This window comes from Cuculus canorus, chromosome 2 (assembly GCF_017976375.1).
Source record: "Cuculus canorus isolate bCucCan1 chromosome 2, bCucCan1.pri, whole genome shotgun sequence".
Lineage (NCBI taxonomy): Eukaryota > Metazoa > Chordata > Aves > Cuculiformes > Cuculidae > Cuculus > Cuculus canorus.
In genome coordinates, this window is record NC_071402.1 from 21161966 (window position 1) to 21187351 (window position 25386).

The 25386-nt window shown below is 38.1% G+C and overlaps 1 protein-coding gene across 2 annotated transcripts in view; it reads right to left on the reverse strand.

Moving 5' to 3' along the window:
- The window catches only part of ZFPM2 (zinc finger protein, FOG family member 2), a 309210-nt gene that overhangs the window by 84452 nt on the left and 199372 nt on the right, over window positions 1-25386 (reverse strand). The window lies entirely within an intron of this gene.

Sequence of the window (25386 nt, forward strand, 5' to 3'; positions counted from 1 at the left end):
ACAAGAAAATATCCTTTTGGGCATAATATAGTGTACAGATCTTTGACTTTTTAGCATGCAGTGTCCAGATGGTACTTTTTTGCTTCATGTTGTGATCAGGAGGCAGAAAGGCCAATTCAGAAACAGTGGCAGTGAAAGCCAGCATAGATCAGAGGCACACGAGGCTGCCTGAGTGTACGAGGATGTATCGTATCATTGCAGGTAATCCTCACATGAGGGTATGTACGGCAGGATGGATATTTTCTAAAGCTATTTGCTGGAGACACTATCAAGTGCACTTAAAGCAGCGGTTTGTGTAGCTGATTGCAAACCTACCCTGCTGATGATGAATGCCCGTTAAGACAAGCAACTTTCTATGTACAAGATGTAAAGAAAAATGATCGCCAAATAATAAAATGTTCCACTAAATTTCAGCATGCTATATTAACTTAGGAATGCTATTATATATTCAAAAGTTATGCCCTCTTCATTTTTTCCCGCAGCCTTTACTTTAGAGATGTGCACAATGCGCTCCCCCCCGCCCCCACCCTACAGGAAAGATAATCTTTCTTCTTCAGCACAGCACAAATCCTGCGGCTAACTCCCCTTGTGAACCTGAGTGGTATTGACATGGGGGTGTAGAGTCAGGCAAAAAAACAGGCATCTTCTGATGAAACACATAAACTACACACATTCAAGAACAAAACAAAAATCTTCTAAAAGCCTGTGTGTAAGATAAGACTGCCTTGGGGGCAGCTCGAACTTACGGTCTTGGCCATTTACGCAGGATTTTACAGAGCCATCTATTACAGTATTCAACAAAAAGAAGTACTTCAAAAAGATTCCTTTTTTTTTCAGTTGGAAGTACAATAATTTGTAAGTCAAAATTTGGAAGTGTTCCCAGTTTTTGGCAGTAAAATGATAATACTGGGCATATCATTTTAAAGTGGAATCTCATGGAAGTTAATTCAGACGACAAGGTCACTTTTAGACATTTTTTTCCCTTATGTTTTGGACTGAAAATAATTCCCAAATCCTATTATTTGAAGCAGGGGTACTTACCATAGCAATCCCTGCCTCCCCTGATACACATGCTACCTCTGAGATAGAGTGCCTTAAAAAAAAGAAAAAAAAACCCTCGCAAGAATATATACCAGGAGCTTCAGAATTTTTTAAGCAAAGGGAAGAAAAAGTTGTACCCCAAGCAATCATATACTGTACCTCTGTACTGGTCGGTTTTAACACTAACTTTTCAAAAGTGTGAGATTTCTTCCTTTGTATAAATATAACTAACTCGGAAGAAAAGGATGAAAAGGATACTGGGCTCTTGTAAGGGCTAAAATGGGGCAGTAACTTCAGTAAAACTGATAAACTAAAATCAATTTTGCCCCAGTCTTTTCTTGTTCTGTCTTGCACATTAAGATTAGGAAGTGATGCCCTGAACCTGTAAATACTGTTATATTATTATAATTAAAACACCAAACTGAACAAACCCAGCAATGTGTTTGTACAGAATGGGAGGCTTATGGGAAATCCTGATTAAATTACTGCCACCAAAATAAAGAGGCATGTGGGGCTCAGAGAGATCAGCTTATCTCTAGATAAGATTAAATCAACTCACAGAGAACTGAGATACCTATGAGAAGTACCATAGGTATAAAATCATACAAGTCATGGAAATACATCTGAAGAGTATTTATCTCTTCCCCCCCCCCCCATTTTACCTTTAGAATAATTTGGTTTGAAAGTGCAAATCTCCAATATTTGAGTAAAGCTTAAAATTCCATTTATACCAAATTTTCCCTAACACCCTTTCTTCTATTTCTCTCACATTTTTGCTCACACATAAGCCCTGTTCACATTCTATAAGCCGAACACTGTGATATACTATCAAAATGCACGCTTACATTTATCTAGAACGAAGTATAAACATTTCCAGTGTGTGTACTTAAGATTCATTTGCTTGCCAAATGGCTTTGTCTCCTTCCTTGGTTATTGTCAGAAGGAAGCATTTTGATACAAATGACTGGATTCCTCAAGCTAAGGTACTGCTGATAATAGGATTTATGACAAGCTAAAAAGCAAAAAGTGATCAGAGATCGTTTTTAAAATGCCATCACCCTGCTGACTTCAGGTATGTATTAAAGACAAAACACATGGGCATGTAGGAGACTGCCTGGACCACTATGCTCTGACGCATACGCCAAACTCCTGCCGATTTAAAAGCATGTTTGCAAACCCACCTGAGAGCACGGTTTGTAGAGGAATATTAAAGATTTAAGTATCATCAGTATCCTCAAATAAATGCATATTTTATTTTCTGTGGAGGGCTACTCCTTTGTTTCTATAGCATCTGTTCTGTTGAGTAACAAAGCAAAACAAAACAAAGTAAGTGAGCAAGCAAATAGCAACAAACCCTTTATTCTTTCATTTGCTCCTAGCATTGTGCTTCTCCCTAACTAGCTCCTACTTGCAGCCTCTGCTCTGTTTACTGTTGTTTGCTTTGTTTCTCTGGAAGCACTTCGGTAGTTGACAGATAGAACAAAAAGAGAAGTGAATTCAAAACTGCAAGAACCCGCACAGAGCATATCTAATGGCCATCTGTATATACGCTTGAAAAGAGCAGAAAGCACAAAACTAAGAGATACTTTACACGATCTTTCCTTCTCTCTGCCATGTGTCATTTACGCATATGAATCCAATGCATCTCAGAGATGATTATCTGGTAGTGTCCTACTAATCTGCTCATCAGTTACAGGACAGACAGGCACATTTTAAGCATATCAGTTCCTCTGTGAGTCTGACTTAAACTGAAGCCATGAGAGATAGAAGACAAACACATTAAACCAGCGCAATCCTAAAAGATTATAAAAGCTTTAAGTGATCCAGGAGAGCCCCAGAGCCTAAACCAGTGAACTTTAAAACAATCTATGTTAAAATAATGCAGCAAAATACCTTTGTTAAACATTTTCTTATTTTCTTGGGGTTTTTTCCCCCCATATTAATACACAACATGAAGACATTCGGTATATTTAACACCACAGTACAGATGGAAAGAATAACAACTGAAACTAATTCATTTTGATTTCTGCTTTACAAATAAGAGAAAGATTTGGTCTTCTCTGAAAGATTTATGAGGCTTCTCACCATAAAGGAGCCTGGATTACAGCTATGCTTACTTTATAAAATGAAATTCTGCCATTATAGGCAAGAGTTCATGGCTGTAATTATTTCAATGCACTTCCCAGTCAATGTGTCTTACACAGCTGAGCCAAACCCTCTCTTACATATGCAGGTCATTTCATAAGAAGTCTAAGAGCTTCAACAACTTTGTGTGACCTTGCATTGAATAACACTGGAAAATTGATTTGGCTCTAGTAATAAAAGACCGTCTGCATTATCTGCATTCTAATTATAATTAATATAACCAGGATAACTGCTGTATTATTTACGATTAGAGCTATGGTGAGCACAGTGTAATAATAATCTGCTACATAATTTTTTATTGATCTGATGGCTTTATTGCAGAAAAAACAAAATGCTACACTGCTGTACTACTAAAATTGCCTTTCTAGACATGTCTGTTTAGAGGAAGAATGTTCATTTAACATTTCTTTTATCTCATCAAATTCCCATAGATTTTAATATCAGAGAGAGTATGATGCTTGCTTGCATGCTTGACTTTTTCTTTTTTTTTTTTTCTTGGCAAAAGGAAAACAAAACGGACTGATTAACGCACCCATATTTTCCATTGTTCATTTCCTGTGAATCGTTCATTCCTCATAATTCTCTAGCAACTGGAACACATCTTGTTAACAGAACTGGACTGTACCCCAATAATGTATAGCTCTCCTTTTCAACAGAAAACTTACCATTTATCATTTTCTTTAAACAAAACTAAAAACTGAATAATAATTAAAACTTGACAAAATTAATTTAATTTCTTGTCAAAACACTAAGCCATCACTTAGGAGGCTAAGTCACTGTTCAATGATCTCATGTTTGAACTCCTTTTCCTAAATTCTGGTGAAATGGAAATGAAGTTCTCTCAGTCTAGCAAAGCCTGTTGTAAACGGCTGTATTTTGGCAAAAACTAAATACATAGTTGAAGAGCTCAATACAGTATTTGTAGGAATGCAGTAAAAAATCTTAAAATGAAGGGATTTTGCAATTTAAATATAAAATTCAGAAACTGGATGGGAAAAAATAATACAATTATTTTCCAGAAAGCAATTAAAAAGCTCTAAACACTCTTATGCCAAAATAAAATGTCCTGTTAAGTTTGTTCTTCTCACAATACAACACTATTTTATTTTCTGATATTCACTTGATTGCGAGTGAAATAATGAACGACCTGTATAGATGAGCTCATTATTAGACTCATTATTAGAGTTAATGTTTACAAGTATGAATCTTGAGAGTTTATTCTTAGAACTTGCTTCCAGCTGCATCAAGACAATATCAGAAATTAATTATAATGTCAAATAGAATAAATATCTATCATATATTTATAGGAAATTTATAGATATTCATGATTACATATTATGTTATTAATAATAGGTGTGCTGATGTTATCATCTATGGAAGAAAGACAAATTCTCATTTTCTTATTCTTTCCCTGCATGTTTTCATCTCTGCAGTCTGTGCTTCTGGGTAATGTTTTCCTGTGTTTATAACAGCTTCCACACTCCTCCTTTATGGAGTTGATTGCATTTAAGCCCTGCTGATTCCTACCCAATTACGTTATCTTAATTTATTATTTTATTGTCATTTTTTAGAAAGAATAAACAATCAAACAAAATTTTTGCAGCTGCATAGGTATTTAGTTCTCATTTGTATGGCTCTCAAGAGTTATCAATTTAAATTCAGTGATTTGCCATTGAAACACAGGCTTGAAATAACTTGAAATAGCTCCCATTACTAAATCACACGATCACCCCACTAGTGCAAGGTTTAAACAGAACACTTATTTTCCTCCCTAGGATCATCTGTGACTTCTCTATTTAATGGTTCCTGCACTTTCTACTGTTTCAACTATTCCATCTCCATTAAGTCAAAAAAACCCAAGTCTCTCTCCCACAGAACCAGTATCTTTTCCTTTCCACCACGAACTCTCTATGTGATGTCCAGAAGGGCACCTTCTAGAGCAAATGTGTCCAAGAGCAACGAGCTAACCACCCCAGGGTCTTCAGGTGTGGATGTGGCTGTCATCTCTGGATAGAAGCCATTTACATGCAGAACTGAAAACTAGAAATATGAATGGAACTTTTTATTACTTCGAAAAATAAATTTGGGATTGAGATCCATTTCTATGGCTCTCTCAATATTGGTCTACATGCCTGTATGAAGACTGGAGATATGTGCTGCACCAAAATGTTCTACCTGAATGCAGTTGAAGGAAATATATTTGCACTCCACAAATTGCTTTGGTCTTCTGCATGAGAACTGTCTGTAGAGTAATGCTGTATTTTATCTTATTTTCCTTAGAAGACAAACATGCAAGCGTGCTTATGCTTCTGTAAGAGGGACAAAGATGTCCACTATGGTGATACTTGGAAAATCCCTTGTTCCCTGATCTTATTTCAGTCTCAGTTATGAAATGGCAAAATTATGACATGTATAAATAGCATGCTGGGAAGGACAGAGGTCAGAATGCCATCTAGATACTTCACAGAATTTGCCATTTGGGCTAAATGCCAATTTAGATTCTCCTTCACCAGCCTTTGGCTAGATCTGCTCAGGGAGGTCCAATCAGCTTGAGCACTGATTTCAATGAATTCAATGAATTTGGATGGATGAAAGAATGCAATAGTCTTTGCACCTAGGATTATTCCAGAGGACCCACTACAGCATCAGTTTTTATTATATTCTAATCTACCACACCAACATTTGGGGAGATTGTATTGATACTTACTTCACTGAGAACAGTTGGGTTTTTCTTTGCTTGAAATAGCTTTGTAAAGAAGGCATGAAGAGTATCTTATGCCTATTTTTTTTTTCACAGCAAAACAAAAGTGTCTTACGTCTTCAGAATGGAGAAATGCCAAAATTTCTTCTTTCTTTATACAATGCTCAGCTGATTGCTGTAGTATTTGTTTTATAGTGTCCTAAAGATTTTGTTTTGGTTATCATCTAATACCAAACAAGGAATTATTGAATTATTTATTTTTATGTGTGGTCGTGGCTTCTTATAAATAGAGGCTGGGCTTCTTCTGACACCTCAATTATTCCTATATACAGTGGATCCATTTATAAGAAATAAACAGTCTGTAAACTCGTCCTGGCTCTGAAAGTCAAACTGGGTTCTTTCTATATCACTCATCACTGACTATGGTGTTTCTGAGGACCAAATTAGGTCTTTTTTTTTTAATGGCAGCTGCTGAAGGCATTCAATGCCCTCAGCAGGTTTGTACTGATATAGAACTGCTTGGAATGTATTAAACTGTTCTGAGGAGGACACATGCGAGTAAAATCCAGTTGGCTCTTAGCCGTATTGAATTCTGCTGTAGCATCAGAAATGAGTAAACTTTTTTCTTAGCAAAGCCTACAGACTTATTGTGCATGCAGACAATAAGCTGATCTATTAACCAGATAGATATTATTGTTAAAGCTGTACTTCTGAGCGGAGCTATGTATTAAATCTGTGAGAGACTCACAAAACATACATTAGTCTTAAATATATCAAATGAAGCACAAATGCATTATTTTGGTAACGGTAGCCTCCTTTAATTAAAATTTGCTTATATATGTGCCGTTTTTTTTAAGCATTACCTCTGAGGTTATAGCTTTACATAAATAAAGAAAAATTTTGGGAAATGCTAAAAGATATTTTGGAATAGTTTTGAAAGGTTATCAACAGTAAAAATGTATCACTTTAACAAGGCTGAGAAATATTCATTTGACAACTTAAGTGAAATCAGTTAAACTCCTAAAGGTTTAGTCCACAGTAAATCGCTATGATTTTGCTTGACTATAGAGGAAATATTAGAATAGAAAGATGAACAGATACTGAAAAAATACAACCTCTAAGACTCTTCTGTAAGCATATCTTCTAATGCTATGTTTTCAAAGTGTTTACCCTTGAAAACCCCAGGCTTTTAGTTTATGTTTATTTAACCACAACCAATTCATTCTGAAAATAGTACTTCACGTTTTGCTAAGGCCTTGTGAAATATGAGTCTCATTTCTCCCCATTCTTGCAGCACACGCAAAGGGATGCCACTGTCAGGCTACGATGGGGATATATATGTGTTACAAGAGGGATATACTGCAAGATTATTCAAAATATGCATAGTTATTATGAAAAGTTGAGGGTGCAGCCCCATTCTTCCAAGCCCTCCCACCTGAGTTTTAATTTGAAATCTGTATTTATTAGACAATATTGTTCATAATATGCGCATCCCCTAAAGAAGAGGCAGTTCCATACTTTTCTATGCCAAACAAAGAGGCTCAAAAAATAAAAATTGCTGTGATGTCTCCTTGAACATGTAGTCCACAGAAAAAATGTTTATGGACAAACAGCAGCAACAGCAAGGTAAAAACATCTATCTCCTTTGACCCCTTCACTTAGCTGATGACTGAACTTCAAGGCCTACTTTTGGACTATTTAAAATGCTAATATGATTAATAACAAGGAATTTCTTTTTTACACTAAACTACACAAGGAAATTAAAAAAAAAAACCCTATGCTAATGCACTGTAAAGGTTGCAGTTACAAATCACAGATCTGTTCATGGATATTTCATGAGCAAAAAAAAAAGGCTAAATTTGTCAGATAAATTATTCATTGTGAATTATTTGCTCAGCTCTATACTTCGCATGTGTACTGTATTTATAAATTTAACAGGGATTCTGGTGGTACCTTGGAAAGAAGCACAGTGCAAACTCTGCATATTCAGCTGCAATTTTCAATTTGTCTCACCGTATGTGTTCTGCGGGTGAAATTCAACCCTCCCACACAATAGCTGGTTACTGGGGCTTTCCACACTGTTACAAAACCCACCCCCAACTCTCGTCCTAAAAGCAGGCTGGACTAGCAGCCACGGCCGTCTTGCCTCGCCTGGGGTGGGTGTGAAAGCCACCCGATCAGGGTAAAGGAAGGGGTACTGGCAAATTTACAAAAGGCATAAGGTTAATCTTGCTGTTGGGGCTCATTTGCAGCACCAGCGAGTGGGTGGCTTTGCGAGGCAGCTACGTGGGGCTGTGAAGCATGATGGAGGTGTGCCAGGTCAGCCCGGCTGGCCCCTCTCGTCACCCCACAGCCTTCCTGAAAGCTGTGTGAACACCTCGCTTGGTGGCAAAGCATCCTCTAACTACTGCTTGTTTAAGCTCATGCCAGCGTTGGTCTTCAGTATATTTTATGAAAAAATTCAATGTGTTAAGTCCTGTTGATTCTGATGGAGCAAAATGAGAGACTTGATGTTAAGACGGCAGAGAAAACCTGAAAACCAGCACTGCACAACACAGCATCTCCTCTAGTGAATGACTCCAGAGAGAGGAGGAAAATCTTTCTGAACAAAACCACCAACATGAACATTAAATGACAAAACAAATCAAAAAAGAAACTGTCACACACCAGGTCAAATCTCTTAAATATCTTAGAGAAAACAAGTGGAACAGTAATGGTACCGCTTTACAGGTGAAAATTAAAATATGCTGTAACACGTAATTGTACACGATTGGCAAGAGCAGAATTTTTAATGAACTACAGACAGAGCTTCTAGGGCTAGCTAAACATTTTTTTTTGCTTTAGAAAGGATGCAGAGCCAAAGCAGAGAGATGATTTGGCAGTATATTGACTGCACACTTTCATCCTTTTGGCTGCTTAAGTTAGCAGAAGGAACTTCAACAGGACTACAGTTTAATACACTAAGGCTTACACAGAAGGTATTATTTTCTCTCTGACAGGGTCCAGTGCTATTTTTATGCTGTTTGATAGAGAGACGCTGTTAGGCCTCGGGGAAGGAACAGTGATTCTTTAAGTAGGGCTTGCCTAACAGCAGCTTCCTCCCTCCTGCCACTTCAGCCACCTTCTCTGATATAGGAAATGCCTTTTTCTTTAAATAATACGTGTTGTTAACTATCTCTTTGGTAATCTGCCTAACAAATCCTGTCTTGTTTGTGCGGGACGTCTAACTCCGACACCAGCCACTCTGTTTGTTAGTCCCTTCCTCCCCACTCCAGCGCCCAGCCTCCCTGCCTCCTCAATCACATGTGTTGTTTCTCATTTAAATGAACAGTTGGATTCTTTTATTTCTTACAAGTGCTGGATTCGCCTTATCGCCCTCATTCCTTTGGGGGTTGCCAATTGGTTTTATCCACGGATGTATCATTTCTCATGCTTCCCTTTTTTCTTACAAAGAGAAAGAACCACTTCGTCAACAAGCCTCTCTGGAGTGGAAGATTAAAAACCTAGACATCACCTACCTTGCAGCGCTACTCCCAACTGGGTTGTGTAAAACTCAATTAAACTTGTCCCCATTGAATACTGCATTACAGTACATTAAACAGAAAATTCTTCAAGCGTGATGACAAAGCTTGAAACCTTGCCTCAAAGCTGTTCCTCGTAGCTTTCTTTAACATTTCAGTCTTTATGGTGCAAGTCTCCCGTTGACACAACTTTAGTCCAGCTATGAAAAATCACAGAGCCCCACAGGGATTAAAAGAGAAAAAAGAGGAGGGAGAAAAAAAAAAAAAGGAAAAAAAAAGAAACTCCTGTCAAAGCCGGTCTTGGCACTTTCCTTAGTGCATCTATTGAAACTATATCGCCAGCAGACTAGAACCTGAGAAGTATCAGAGAGACCTATGAACAATCTGACAATTTAGAATAACACTCCCTTCACTCTGTTTGGTTGCCTTGAGGCATTTTCTTTTCTCCAAAAGAAGCAGGTATGCCCAATCTCTTCCAGTTAAAAAAAAAATTACATAATGCCTTGAGACTGGAGCAAAATATGAATTAAGAATGGGTTCAATTCTGAAAAAAAATTACTTCAAGCCAAGAATTACAACCTCCTCCAAAATCCAAATGTCAGTGCTTCTGAGGAAGTATGTACCCAGCTTCAAATACAGAGCTGCACCTCACTGTGATGTAAATGAAATACCAAAAAGTTGCTGCTAATATTCCAAGTATAGGTTTCTTCTCTTCATAAAACAATAATGACAAATTTACTGCAAATTTGTTTCGACCTGACCTCACACTCTCTCTCTTATTAATGACTGGAAAAAAATTAATATCCTATGCCTCTCTGAGTGAGTTTTCCATGGGATAAGAAAGTATTTTATATTGAAACCTCTCAAAGGAAACATTATTTATGCAGAAAAATGAAAAAAAGAGGGCATCAAATCTGTTCAGAAAAATTCTCTCTTTTCTTAAATTAGCGTAATGGGATATAGCTGTGTTACATGTCAGCACCGCCAATGTCAAGTGTTTAAAGAGTTATCGAATGCCTGGCTGACTGAGTAGCTACCTTTCAACAATGCAGCAATATATTTCCAAATAATCCTTTATTCTCTTGTCTCTTTATAGTGATGGATGTAAAGAGACATCCTGAGCATCTAAGTCTTTCCTAAATAATACGGCTTGAAATGTTTGCTTCTTACCTTGTGCCTTAAAAGGATACATACAGCTGCTGCCCATGTTACAAAGCAGTTGAAAAACATTTCCACTCAGGAAAAAAATTCCTGCATTTCAGCCAAAAATGGCATAAATCATGCGTTCATTATTCAGACTGTTCAGACATGAAGATTATTGTATAAGTTCTTGTCTTTCTTGTGTACTATTACTTTAGTTTATATGAAATATTCTGTGTAGATAATACAAAAAGATTTTGAAGATGTCCTATGATATGCATGCTATTGCTCTGCAAAGCTTATTTATTAGTCCTGCTATAGTAGTTAAGTGCTAAATTATCACACGTAGTCCACTGTATAGGCTCTGAAGAACAGAGAATGATACATCCCATTTCCAAAAGCAAACAAAGAGCTGGCAACTCCTGGTCCAACTGAAGAGACAGAGGGAACTGCACAGACAGTGCAAGCAGGGACAGGAAACGTGGGAAGAGTGTAGAGACACTGCCCAGTTGTGTAGGGATGAGGTCAGGAAGGCCAAGGTACAGCTGGAGCTTTGCTTCGCAAGGGAAGTGAAGACTTAACAAGAAGGGCTTCTATAGGCATGTCAACCAGCAAAGGAAGGTTAAAGTGTTCCCCAATTGATGAACAAAAATGGTGACCTAGTATCAATAGACAAGGAGGAAGCTGAGGTAGTCAACAACTTCTTTGCCTCAGTCTTCACTGACAACCACTCTCCTCACCCCTCCTGGGTCAATGGACAACAAGAAGGGGACCAGGGCAGTAAAGTCCCTCCCACTGTAGGGGAGGATCAGGTTCTTGACCACCTGAGGAACCTGAACATATATAAGTCTATGGGATCTGATGAGATGCATCCCAGACTCCTGAGGGAACTGGCAGATGTGGATGCCAAGCCACTCTCTATGGTATTTGAAAAGTCATAGTAGTCAGGAGAAGTCCTGGTGACTGGAAGAATGGCAACATTATGCCCATTTTTAAAAAGAGTAGAAAGGATGACACAGGGAACTTCTGAACTGCCAGCCTCACCTCTGTTCCTGAGCAGATCATGGAAGAGATCCTCCTAGAAGGTATACTAAAGCACATGGAGGACAGGGAAGTGATTCGAGACAGTTAGCACAACTTCACCAAGGAGAAGTCCTGCCTGACCAACCTTGTGGCTTTCTGTGATAGGGTGACCACATCAGTGGACAGCGGAAAAGACATGCATGTAATATGTCTGGACTTCTGTAAAGCCTCTGACATGGTCTTCAACAACATCCTCTCTATATTGGAGAGATATGGATTTGATGGGTGCACTGTTTGGATAAGGAATTGGTTGGATGGTTGTATTCAGAGAGTAGTGATCAATAGCTCTATGTCCAGATGGAAATCCGTGACAAGCAGGCAGTGTCCCTCAGGAATCAATATTGGGACCAGTGTTTAATATTTTCATCAATGATAAAGACAGCAAGTTGAGTGCACTTTTAGCAAGTCTGCAGATGACACCAAGCTGAGCGGTGTCGCTGTCATGCCACAAGGATGGGATGTCATCCAGAGGGACCTGGAATAGCTGGAGAAGGGGGCCTGTGCGAACTTTATGAGGTTCAGCAAGGCCAAGTGCAAGGTCCTGCACCTGGGTCAGGGCAATCTGCAGTTTCAATACAGGATGGGAGATGATGTAGTTGAGGCCAGCCCGCATCCTGGGCTGCATCAAAAGAAGCGTGGCCAGATGGGAGGTGATTCTGCCCCTCTACTCTGCTCTTGTGAGGCCTCACCTGGAGTATTGTGTCCAGTTTTGGAATCCTCATCATAAGGAGGATATGGAGCTGTTGGAACGGGTCCAGAGAAGGGCTACAAAGATGATCAGAGGGCTGGAGCACCTCTGCTATGAGGACAGGCTGAGAGAGTTGGGGTTGTTCAGTCTGGAGAAGGCTCCGAGGAGACCTTATAATGGCTTCTAGTACCTGAAGGGGGTCTGCAAGAAAGCTGGGAAGGGACTTTTTACAATGGCATGTAGTGATAGGACTAAGGAGAATGGCTATATATTGGAGCGGGGAAGTCTAGACATTAGGAAGAAATTCTTCACGATGAGAGTGGTGAGACACTGGAACAGGTTGCCCAGAGAAGTTGTGGACTGCCCCCCCCAGAAGTGTTCAAGGCCAAGTCGGATGGGGCCTTCAGCAGCCTGGTCTAGTGGGAAGTGTCCCTGCCCATGGGCCCATGGCAGGGGGATTGGAACTAGATGTTCTTTAAGATCCTTGCCAACTCAAACCATTCTTAAGATCCTTTCTAACCCAAATGATTCTTAGAAAAGCAAATTAATTAAGCAACCCACATATTGTCAAAATTTTGGGACTTAATTACTTCTGGAAGTTCCTTTTCATCTTCTGAACCTTTCATGAAGTTCTGTGTGGCTTTTCTCTGGTGTCTTAATTTTTCAAAGATCCCTACCAGTAGCACAATATTTAGAACCTATGATGGAGGGGTGATGTGGGACTTGTAAGCTCCTGCTGATGTCTTAGTCCATCTGGTGACAATTTTTCCTATCTCTGGAGGGCACGGTGCAGTATCTTTAGGTACTTACACTTATGATATGTTATACACGCTAGAAAGGACTACTCAGAGACTTGGTTCATCCTGGTTTTGACATTTCTTCTATGCACCTAAATTTTTGAAGAGTAGGAAAATCAGGAAAGAAATGAAAAAAACTTAATGAGGATGGCTCTTTACTCCACTACATCAGTTTTGTACCAGCATATGCCGATGAAGAAAGCAGACTGCAATGCAAAGAAAAAAAAAAAAAAAAAAAAAGAATGCACCAACCAAATGCTACATACTGAAAATATTTTAAATATCCCAAAACAGCTGTTCCCTGTGTTAAGGATATAGTCTAACTGATTCACTGCTATGCAAAAAGTCTGTTCTTGATAGAAATAACAGTTATCTCAGGATAAAGCAAAATAATAGACTAACCTCATAAGAATCTTGAGTTTAAAACTCTAAGTTGTCTCTAACAATATCAAAGAAAAGCAAGATTGTTTCCTATGTAAAACCAAACTGGCTTTCCTAAGAGCAGATTTTTTTCTTTTTCTGTCTTGCATTTACAGTATTAATCTACAAAACTACTTAGCTTAACAAATATTAACCCATTTTCATCAGAGATGTCATATGAAAATAAATTGGAAAAGGAACAGTGTACATTTTCCTGTTGTGCTCAGATGGGCATATGTGTCTATGAGCTAATGTTGGGGGGCTACAGCTAACAAATCCATTGCAGTATGATTCACAGGCAACATTTTACCAGGATCTGACAAGTTGTTACTATGTAAAGTGACATAGGTTGATAAATCAAGTGTTTGACTTGTGGCATACAGCTAAAATTTGATCGGATCATTTCCAAAAGACAGAATTAGATTCAGATTAACTATTAAAAACTGCAGGCTCTTTCTTTTTCCCCAGTAGCCGACGTTATTAGTAATAGTGACTGGAGCCTGCCAATTACAAACACAAATTGACCCAACTTAACCCCTGAAAGAAAGAAAGTAAAGAAACAAAGAAAAATAAAGAATGTTGCCAGATATTAATGGTAGATTGGCAGGCTAATAGGCTCAAAGCAAACCTCAGCTAATCAGCTTCTATTGATTCTTCTATAATACTAACGTTCCAGAGATGACAACACAAGGGATATGATACAGCCATACAAGGCTGACACGCAAAACCAGCAGTCCCGAACTTAAGAATTTCTTTCAATATCTTCAGCTGAAGGACCAGCTCTTAGATATTCTGTGTACTGGTCTAACAGCCTAAGAGAATCCCAGTTCAAAAGGATGCTCTTCTTAAGGAAAGTATATCTCAATGGGTGCTTCTGGAGACTTCTCTGACTCAGGAACTGAATACTCTCTATACAATTAGACCTTCAAGACTCTTCCCATGTTTTGACTTTGCAGTAATTAGCAACATGCAATGAAAATCAAAGTGGTTTTTTAGGTGTAATTGATCTGAAATTATTATTTTCTGCTTAACATCACTTAAAAGAATTTTTATAAAGAAGAGGAATTGTGTTTTTGGAAAGAAAATATTTATGATGCTGTGAGTGAGTTTTTAAATATGCCAAAAAAAAATCAGGTTGCTCAATGTCCAGCTACTCCATTTGTTGTGTTCTGTCCTACATTATAAAATTACGATCAAACCAAAGAAACAGAATGCAGAATGTTGTGCCTTTTACACACATTTCTGTGGGACAAAATGAAGTGAAAATAAACAATGACTTATAAGAAGTATATCAGAAAGGCAAAGCAGCACCACACATATAAAGTTGATGATTATATCATGGCAAGCCAGAAAATTGTGATGTCTCAGACATTATGGTGCAGTGGACGTAATCGAGAAATAGCTTGCATGTACAAAACCAGCATTTGCTCCTTGACTCACTGCAAAGCTTATGACATTTAGGGATTTACATAGCAATTACATGGAATAAGAAAGAGCTGTATTTAAAGAGTGAATCTCAGCAGATCTGAGAGACTGCAAAGCAGAAAGGTCCAACTCTCCACAGCCAAGTCTCCATGATGGCCAACTCCTTGTGGGACAACTCTGCGCGGGACAATTCTACACGGTTGACTCTCCACTGGAATAACTTTGTGTGGGGAGGGTTAGGGTTAGGGCTTGGGAGTCTCCACACAGAGTTGTCCTCTGGAGAGCAGATCATGGAGAGTTGTCCTAGACCCAGCGCAAAGGGCCAAAAGCGACCTCCATGAAAGCAACAAAAATGGTTCATTCTTTAAACCATTACTAAAATTTCAACTATTCTCCTAAATTAGCTAGTAAAACCCAACTAAAATACATAATACTTTGCATCACAAAACAGCTTTCTTAGTAAATTGCTCCTGCACCACTGGTCCACAAAAGACTCTCAGGATGGGGTTCTGAACATATAACCAACACTTGTTTAGCCCTAATTAAATTCCACTTTAGGAGGGAATAGAAGAGAAAAGTCTTAAAGTCATACTTCAGGTTACACTTTCCACCAAAGTAAGTCACTGAAAAATATCATTGTTTGTGATTTTACACTTCATCTCCTCCAATGATAAATATAATTTAATTGAACCTTAATCATTAAACTGGTTTAGCTTTAGCAATCTGTCAGTCTTATTTTAAATTTTCATTTAATTGTAACTTGAAAATGCATTTAAACCTCACATAATTTAAATCCATTAAAATGCACGTGCAGCCACCATAAAAGTAAACCTCTTCACATTTAAAAGAATAGTTTATTAATAGAGGATGCATAGTGATCACTTGATGCCACCCCTCTCATTTCCTTGTGTAAAACAGTTCCTTTTCATCTCATACTTTAAGTTCAATTGCCCATCTTGTAGTATCAGTAAACATTTTGGCTGGCCAAAGACAAAGTTGTCTCCCCTATGTCTTAGATGCTTCTGTTCGTATGCACCTGAACATTTGTTTCAGGTGACAGACAAGCAACAATACTTTGTCTTAGTTACCAAGTTGAAGGTTAGGGCATATCAGTCAATTCCTGTTAACCCACTGATCTTCGATTTTCTCAAAAATGTCTTTCATTTATTCATATCATAATTTGTGCACTGTCCTTGCTGTTAAATATGCTTCTACCACATTATTTTATAATTCTATTCTAAAAACAGATTTTCAGTTTGTTTGTGTTTCTATATCACCACCGCTAAAAACAAGAATTCTCCATTCATCACAATAATGTTATGTATTATCTGACTGTGCACTTCTGTTTTTTAAGTAAGAAGTTACAATGGTTACTAAATTCATCTGATTAAGTCTGAATACACCTTTCTTCTAATACAGTCTATCTTTTCAATATTCATTTTAAATTGGTTTGCACTCCCTAAAATGCATATTTTTCCCTGTGTCATCTTCTATTTTCACCACTTTATTGCAAAAGTAGCATATTTCTGTAATTTCTAAAGCTAATGCTAGCACTTTTTTGAGCCTTAAAAATGTTAGCTAAGACTTATTCTTTCTGTCTTCTAAACTCTTTTCCAAATAATATATCCTCTCAATGATTATCAGTCCATGACAATATAATTGTTCAGAATAGCTGGAGTTGTCCACACAGACATATATGTCGCAACTATAGGGAGAGATTTCAGAACCTTCTGTGGCTTGAGTTAAACACTAAGTGAGGCTCGAGTTGTGTATGTGTATATATATGTATTCAAATGTGCATGTATGCATCTATATATGCCTGTATACTATGTTATTCTCACAGGAAATTACATTAGAGGCAGTTTCTTCTCCAGCGAGAAACCTTGGTTCTCCATGCCAATGACCAATTCAGTCATGCGCATCACCATTCACTAACAGAATACTTTTACTAAATCTGCTTCAACATTGCAACTTGCTTCAAATACCATAATTTCAGCACACTCTTGAGTGGATTTCGATTTGTCAGCATCCCATTGCCCCACATGCCCTGATGCAATGAAACTGAAACAAGAAAGAGAAAAATCAAATCTGAAACAGCTTCCTTTTCCCTTCCTTCTTCTTTCTGTAACACTAAAAGAAATTACTTTTTAAGAAATCTAAGTTCTCCCCTTGTATGCAGTAGCAGGTGTTCGTTCCTTAAATACTGAATGCACATCAAAGCAGATTGTAACTTCTCTATAATTTTTTCAGTTACCTTCAGAGAAGATCAGTATGCTGGAAAGGCTGAGTGGTGCCTCAGCACCGATGGGGTGATGGACACTTGCAGGCAATAGGAGCATCCTGCCTTATTGGCAAGGGGAGCTGCAACAAGGAAGTTCCATATTTTGCACAGTGCTGGAGGTTTCTCCTAACCTTCACTCTCCCTCCTCCCTGGTTACTACACAGACTTCTTAACCTGGCCCAAATAACACGGTGAAGCTGCCATTACATTAGGAAAAGTGGATGTGGTCTGCACTGATGGCTTAAGTGCTGCAGCACCTGCCATGAAGTCCTGCTCCTTGTGGGATCTCTCTGCAGTAGGGAGCAGTGCGGGAATGCTGTGGGAGAAGGAGAGAAACGCTGACATTGATCTTTGGATCAGAAAGTACACAGATTGATCCCCAGGATCAATAGAGGGGTCAGGATTCAGTCACACATGATCTCTGGCAACAGCTCTTAGGTAAATTCTGAAAGACAATGTGGAGAGATATGGATGGATGGATGGATGTGACTAAGGGTTACATCTTGATCTCAATTTCTGTTTAAAGAAATCTACGCACCAAAGAGCTTTTTCAGTTGCATTCACCTCTGAAACCATTTTTCTGAGCATAAAGCAAAGCTCAGTGTCCTCGGTATTTCAAAAGGTATTTCCTTGGTATTTCTTTTAACATACATGTTGGTTTTATACTTCTCTAACATGTAGAAGGCTCTTTAACCTTCTAAATTAACAATAAGAACAAAAAATGAGCACAGATTGCTCTTGTAAGTAACACAGATTCTATGTATCATAAATAAATAAATAAGGCAGGATCCAAAATGTGTCTAGGGAATTGAGAATTGAGAACTGCTGGCCATGCCATTGGCTGCGTAAGCACAGCAGTCACCTGCTGGAGTCTCTAGAGCAAGAAGAATAGGAACTCAGTGTCCTAATAATAAATCACTGGCTTGCAAGTCAATTAAGTGGCCAAGAGACATTTGAATTGCACCTGTCATGCCATAATAATAGTCTTGCTTATAAACAGCTAGAGACAAAACACATCCAACATGGTTTTAACCTTGCACTCCAGGCCATCCAGCCCTACATCCTAAAGGGACATCATGTCTGTACATCGCATAGGTTTTCCTGGGACCTTGAACATTATGGGACTCTTCCCTGAATTTTTACCATCAGGCTTAACCCATGTACAAGTGAGGAACATACAAATCTTACACCACACTATCTAGTAAATACAGTACCACCTTGCAAGGGAGAAGAACAAATATCTACATTTTTTTTTAGCTTTTGCTTTTATATGGCAAACCATTAGTTTGTTTTGTATCACAGATACATAGTAGGAGTATTTGACAGGAAGCACTATTAAACAGGTTGCAGATTAATCCAGCCGTGTTTCCTCCCATACAGATGTTTTGCACTCGGCACCAATGGAGCTGCCTGAAAAGAGTGACCAAGGTTTGATTTTAGGCTTCTAGGTTGTGGTTTCACCTTGACAACAGCTCTTTCATTTCAAGCAGTAACATTTGCCAGGATCCCTAAGGTGTTTTCATTTTTGTCAAGAAGTGTAGGAAAAAAAAAAAAAAAGCCCAGTATGAGAAAATGATAAATCTTAATTCACAAGCTGCAGGACTATCTCTGTGTCTCCAGCACAAAACTTCAAATCCAATCCAGGACCTGGATGTGTATTAGAAGGCTGCAGATTTAAACCTTGTCCACCATGATCAAACTGGATTTATGGAGCATCATAACTCTCCAGACACCATCCAGCAGCTTATTAATTTAATAGACTCCTGTCCATTCCATGATGTTCCTGCCCTGACAGTCTCTCAAGATAAGGCGAAAGCCTTTTGACAGGACAGAGTGCATATATATTTTCTTCTGTTTTCTTGTGGATGGGGTTGTCGACAACTTGAAATGTGTGGCTCAGCAAATTTGGGGGCTTTTTTCTTCCCTCCTGCTTTGCAGGGAAGATTACAGTGGTAACACTACTATGAGCCACGGGGGTCATGGTTTACTGTAGTCCTCAATATTTATTTAGCATAATGGATGGAAAAAATAATTTAATTAAAAAGAAAATAAACCACATGTAGCATATATATCATATCCAGACAATAATGATAACAGTTTTCTTAAAATAATTTCTAAATGACTGATTCTACTGATTGAGAAAAATGAGGGACAAATATGTATCTTGCAAAAAAAAATCTCTGCATGATGTTTGCATTCATTTTTTTGCCAGCAGTCTGAATGGTCAAAATAGTATTTCTGTGGTCCCACTGTGAAGTACAGACTAGGTTGCTTTTCCATCCTGAACATTTTCATAGGTGAGGTTAGACTCAGTTTACAGCTTTTTATAGCTTCAGTCCAAAATATGTAGTTCTGTGCAAATTGTGTCAGTATTCTGCCGCTTTTCTTGCCTCCTCAAATGAAAAAGAATTCCTATTCTTCCATGGAATAAACTACACAATAAGTGACCAGAAGAACACAAGTGAAAAAACCAAACCAACTTACATAGGAGAACAACCTACAAATATAATTTGGCTGTTATGTAAATGAAATGCATGAACAAAAGCATTTTCATATTGAAAGTGGAAATACAGCTGTACCTCTGCATTTCTTGTCATCTTCCCTTTATTATCTACAGGCCTGGAATTTAGAGGGCATGTAATAATTCACTGTATGCTATTATATGCATCTTGTACTAATTCCATAAAGATGAATAAAAGAACCCTTTCCTTGTAGATAATTAAGACCATATACAAGACCCTGACCTCTAAACTCCCTAAAGCAGAAAATCTCCCATTGGATCTATTTTAATAGGTAAAAAGCAAAAATAAAGTACAATCTTGCTTTGTGAGTTCTTTGAAGCTGAATTGTGTCTGAATTAAGCCCACAACACTGTGTCTGCCATCAGCAAGCAAAAAATATCACCAGCCATGGGACAAATATTTTCTCCTTCTGCAGCCAGCGAGGAAAGTAGAAGGACTGATTTGCAATAGTTTCATTTGCAGTAGTGTCATTAGGCATCCTTGCCTTCTCAACATCCTTGCAAACCCAAATGTGAATCATGCCATCCACTTGCCTACCAATCATGTCTTATGTCTGTATCCAGGACACTTGCTTTCAGTGATTGTGAAGGTCTATTGTCCTTGTAGACATATTATTTTATGCAAGCATTATACACAAAAATATACTACTTTTGAAAAATATTTTGCATTTTTTCAGTGTTGTGGAAAAAGAAATGCAAACCAAGCTCTTCAGCAGACCATTGATACCAGGATAAGTGTTGCTACATTTTGTAAAAAACTCAGATTTTTTGTCAGTGGATACAAACGAAGAACAAAAAAACTGTAGCAACATCAAAGACTTCAGCACATTATCTAGCTAATGGAGGCATCCAGTGGGACAGCAGATACTGCAGTTTTCTGACTGTCTATGTAGAACAGACTAAGTAAAATCACTACATTTGCTTTTAATAGTATAGTGAGAAGCCCCTTGCAATCTAAAATATATGCTCCGGCTTAACCTTTGGCCTATTAACAACTTGTTCTCTGACCCAAAACAAAATATACTTCTGTTCTAATGCAGCAGTGTTTGAACTCTTTAGGATGTTTGACTTGTGCCTCATCAGGGTCTCTGATGCTATATGTCGGTAGTGCAATGTACCATTATGTTGCCTGAAGTTGCAGGGAAAAAAAATTAGTTCTTAGTAATAGCTTCATGTAATTCTTTTGCAGTTTTTCTATCTTCAATGCATGGCACATACATCAGCTAAATAACTCATCACAGTACCAGTGAAATAAGTAAACAATTATGTATTTACTGACTTATTTGAAGTCGACTGCTGGGGAGTGCAGCCAAGGGAAGCACTGGAAGAGCCGAGAGCTGCCCGCTGTTTCCAGCCCAGGCTTCTGCTCTGCCCTCTTCTCTGTGCTGCCTCTCCTCCGGTTTCTATTTATAAATTAGCTACATGACACAGTTTCAGTGTGGGCAGCTGTCATTTTAACTAATCTCATCTCGTAAATCCACCCTAGCAGGCTTGTTCTCTATTGTGATTGGAGAATGGACTTTTTTGGGCAGCTTTCAAAAGCAGCATCTGTTTGAGCAAGCACCCATCCCTTAGCTGTGTGGAGCAGCACTGCCTCGAATCCTGTCACCCTTCCCGCCCCCCTGAGTTTTGTATTTACTGAAAGAAAATAACAATTCTCAGATCTCACCCTTAGGCAACATCCTCCCTAGCCAGAATTTTGTCATAGTTGCTCAGTGGGCACTGACTGCGATTTCACTTATGGAAGGGATGGAGGCTTTTTATGGCATTCAATATCATGTATCAGCACCACCGGGACAATTAACAGGACCATCCTGTGGAATTACTTACTAAGATGTCACGCGGTACCTATGGAACCATGCTGGGGCGAGGACACTTTTTTCCTCCTTCCACATCCTCTCAGAAATAACAAAGAGCATAAACTACTCAGTGAGGCAAGGCAGCAGAGGAAATAACATCAGTAAATCACTAATGGAAATGCAAAACCAAACACTGCCTCACGCAAAATGAAATGACGGACGGCTCAAGAAGCGTGTGAGACGCTGCCAGCGGCTGCCTCCTTTTTGGCAGCTGTCTCTGACCCTGTTCTGCCACCCTGTACCCCAGCACCTGGCCCTCCCCTCCAAAGAGCAGCTATTTTGTGATTTGGAGTTTACAGCCGAAGATGCGCACTGCAGCTGCCACTTGGCTGGGCAGCGTGCTTGCTGGTATACAACGAAACACAACCCGAACGGCCCAGACACACGTTAAACATGTTGGTTTTCCTGCACAGAGTTATCCTGTGGTGCTCTGCAATCAATTACTGTTATACCACCATCATTAATAATTTTCTTAATGAAAATGATTCTGTTGATCTCCGTTGTATTTTAATTATCAGAGTTAAGCATAATTACACTGCAGCTCTGAGCTGGCATGTAGACTCCTTTAGGGCGCAATTTTGTTTTAACACACTGATAATGTAATTTTACATTGTGTCAGTTGTTTAGTTATTATCCAGTCGTACAATTCCGCTGTATTCCTGATAACAGATAATAACCTTAGCACCTCCTATATCCTGAAGTCATTTAAAAAGCAATATTGGAATTTCACAACTAGCTAACTTAATCGCCTTATGATTTTATAATTCCCACAGCTAAATATTTGTACAGACACCCTGTTTTAACAATGCCACTAAACATATGGTATCCATACATTTAACATAAATGGCTTAAATAATATCTATAAAAATGTCTGCTATACGAACATGGGTTTCAGTCTGTAGAACTGTAGTTTTTACACCATTTCTATTCTATTCAGTCATAATTATTTTAAAAATCCCTTACAGTCCCAGTGGAAGGTGTGCGGTTAATACCCCAGTCCCTTCCTGGGTTGTAGGGGGGACTCCAACTTCTGGTCTTAGAACAGGTCTGATCCACAAATCCGTGAGGCACCAATACTTCTCTGTGTTGCAATGAATACACAGTTCATGCATCAATACTTCCCACCAATGTACCTTGCTGGAATTACTGAAACTCTATAGCTGATTTTTGGAAAGAATGTATTTATAATTCTAGATAAGGTACAATTCCTAAAATCTGTCTCTAAAATTTCAGCACATCTCATATATTATTGAATAGGCTCTTTTTGAAACATGAGAGAAGTTTGACATAAATATTAAAACAAAAAGGGCATGTCTTTTAAATGTAATTACAATTGTAAAAGTTCCCTTTCAGAAAAATAGAATGGGATAATGGCATGTGCCATGAGTAGCCAGCTTGTATCAGAGCTTGTATTATAAAAGGGATACTAATGAACAGTTTTTCCTTTTTCTAATTTGTCCTAGTATTGGGGAAATGTAGTTATAAAAAATATAGATAGAAAGAAGTGATCCTAGACTAAAGAGAATTAATTTCAAATACTGAATAGTTATTTCACAGCTATTCACTCTGAATGTACTCTGATGTATGATTTTAAATAACTGGCTTCTTAATCTAAAAATTTATACAGAAGATGAATTGTGATTCCACTATAATAACTTAGCAATATAATCCTATATACATCATATATATACACATGTACACACACACACACTCTTTTGTGTTTGCTTGCCTAGGTACGATATTTTACAGAGAGATTTGAAGGCAAATAGGAAGGTAGCTGGCCAGCTCAGATTCACTTTCAATAGGAACTACATGCCAGATTCTCTCCCTGTGATTATTCTGTGTACAATACATAGGTGACTGTGGTGCCCATAGCTTCTAGTGAACGAGAAGTCAGGCTGACATTCCTATGCTTTCCTGAAATACCTGGGGGAAATTCTGCTCTCAAAGGCATCACTGTAATAAGCTAAAAGGAAATAAAGTATGTGCTTCTGAGTCAGCAACCGATCAACCAGTAGTGTGCACTGACAGCCAATCCTCAAACTTATTTTCCTCTTTGAAATGTGTCTATTTACTCAACTCATCTCATCTTGGCTATATAAGGAAAACAGCTCCTAGGTGACCAAATCTGCTAAATGAACAATTCCATACATTTGTCCAGCTAATTGCTTTCAGAAATAACAATGTATTGCTAAGCAAACTAACAAAATTATACACATGCAACTACAACATAACATTGAATTACAATTGCATGCCAGCTGACATCGTTTCATTAGAAGTAATGGCACTATAGGAGACAGAAAGCTGACACAAATCAAGGCAATGTAATCTGGACTGATGAGATACAAATTGAAGGAAGAAACATTATTCTATTTATTTATTTTACCATCTTCTATTTGACATTGTTTTGTGATCCAAGCCAATTAATCTTTCTAGTACAGAAATGTCAGCAGAGCTCAAGGCAACTGTAGGTGCTTAATGAACAATAGAGCAGCCAACTCAAGGTGCAGAGAGGAACAGAATGCAGCAAAGGAAAAGCATATCTACAATTTATTTCCCGTATTAGTTTAGGTTTTTAACATGCATTTATAAATTTAGGCTCAAATTTACCCTTCAGTTATAACACAGATCTGCAGCAGAGATAACAGAATTCACCTTGAGCACTGTTCTGACTGTGTCACAATGCCTTGTTAGCCAAGTACTAAAATAACCAGCACCATCAGTGAAACAAAATCCGGCATGTTTGAATGAAAAGAGTAATGTTTTGGGCTACTCAGATTGCACCAAACTGAAGAAGGCTTTCAGTATTCGAAAAAAATAAATTGTATTTCAATAGATTCAATCACATAGATAGCACTGAAACTGTGTAATGAACTAGTTAGTGTTGTTAAGTACTCTGAAGATGAAAAGTCTTACTGGTATATATGTGTGAAGTATTATTATAATTACAGATAGAATGTAATACTTGATAAGACATCATCCTATGGGAATTTGCAGAAGCTGTATTTTGGAGTGAAAGTAATTTCCCATTAGATTAAAAAGTTGTTGTAGAAAAGTTTGCCTGTGAGTATTCACTACTATGAATAGCAAACTGCCGCTCTGGATTCATGAGAAAATCTTCACTATATTACTCAGAGCGCTTTGCTGCTTATTCCACTTGGGCAGCAATCAGCAAGCTGCGAAGGAAGGGTGGCTCAACCCTTTTTAGATCTGAGCCCAGTTCTCTAGTACTGCAGGTGTTTCAGGTTACAAAATGAATGTGTTGGCATTCTGTAATTATAATAGAAAGAATTTCTAAGACCCTGGTGTGCAACTCATTTTTAACATGCAAATTCCCTGTTTTCAGCGTTTCAACTTTCAAAGGCTTGTGGCAGTTTAAAAGCAATCCTCTTATAAGTGTATAAATTGCAATGATTATAGGAACAAGTTGTAATTGTTTCTAGTAAGTTTTTAGGAGTCTTTGATGTTATGATTAGTGTTTTGTATGTTAATATTTTTATATGGGTGCTTATTTGCCTGGATGCTTGTATGCTGAAATGGTCACTAGGTTGCCTCAGCAAACAAATCTTTGATCTCAGTATGTCTGTTTGGTTAGAAATAAAACCTAAAAGAAATTAAACAAGAGCAGTTCATGTTCTGAAGCATTCACAAAGAGCTGAAATTGGTGATTGAAATGCAAGGAAGAAAAGTCATAGTTTTGCAACCTGATCTTTGGCAGAAATGCCAAAAACAGCTACACTAAATAAGTTATTCTTATTCTGTGT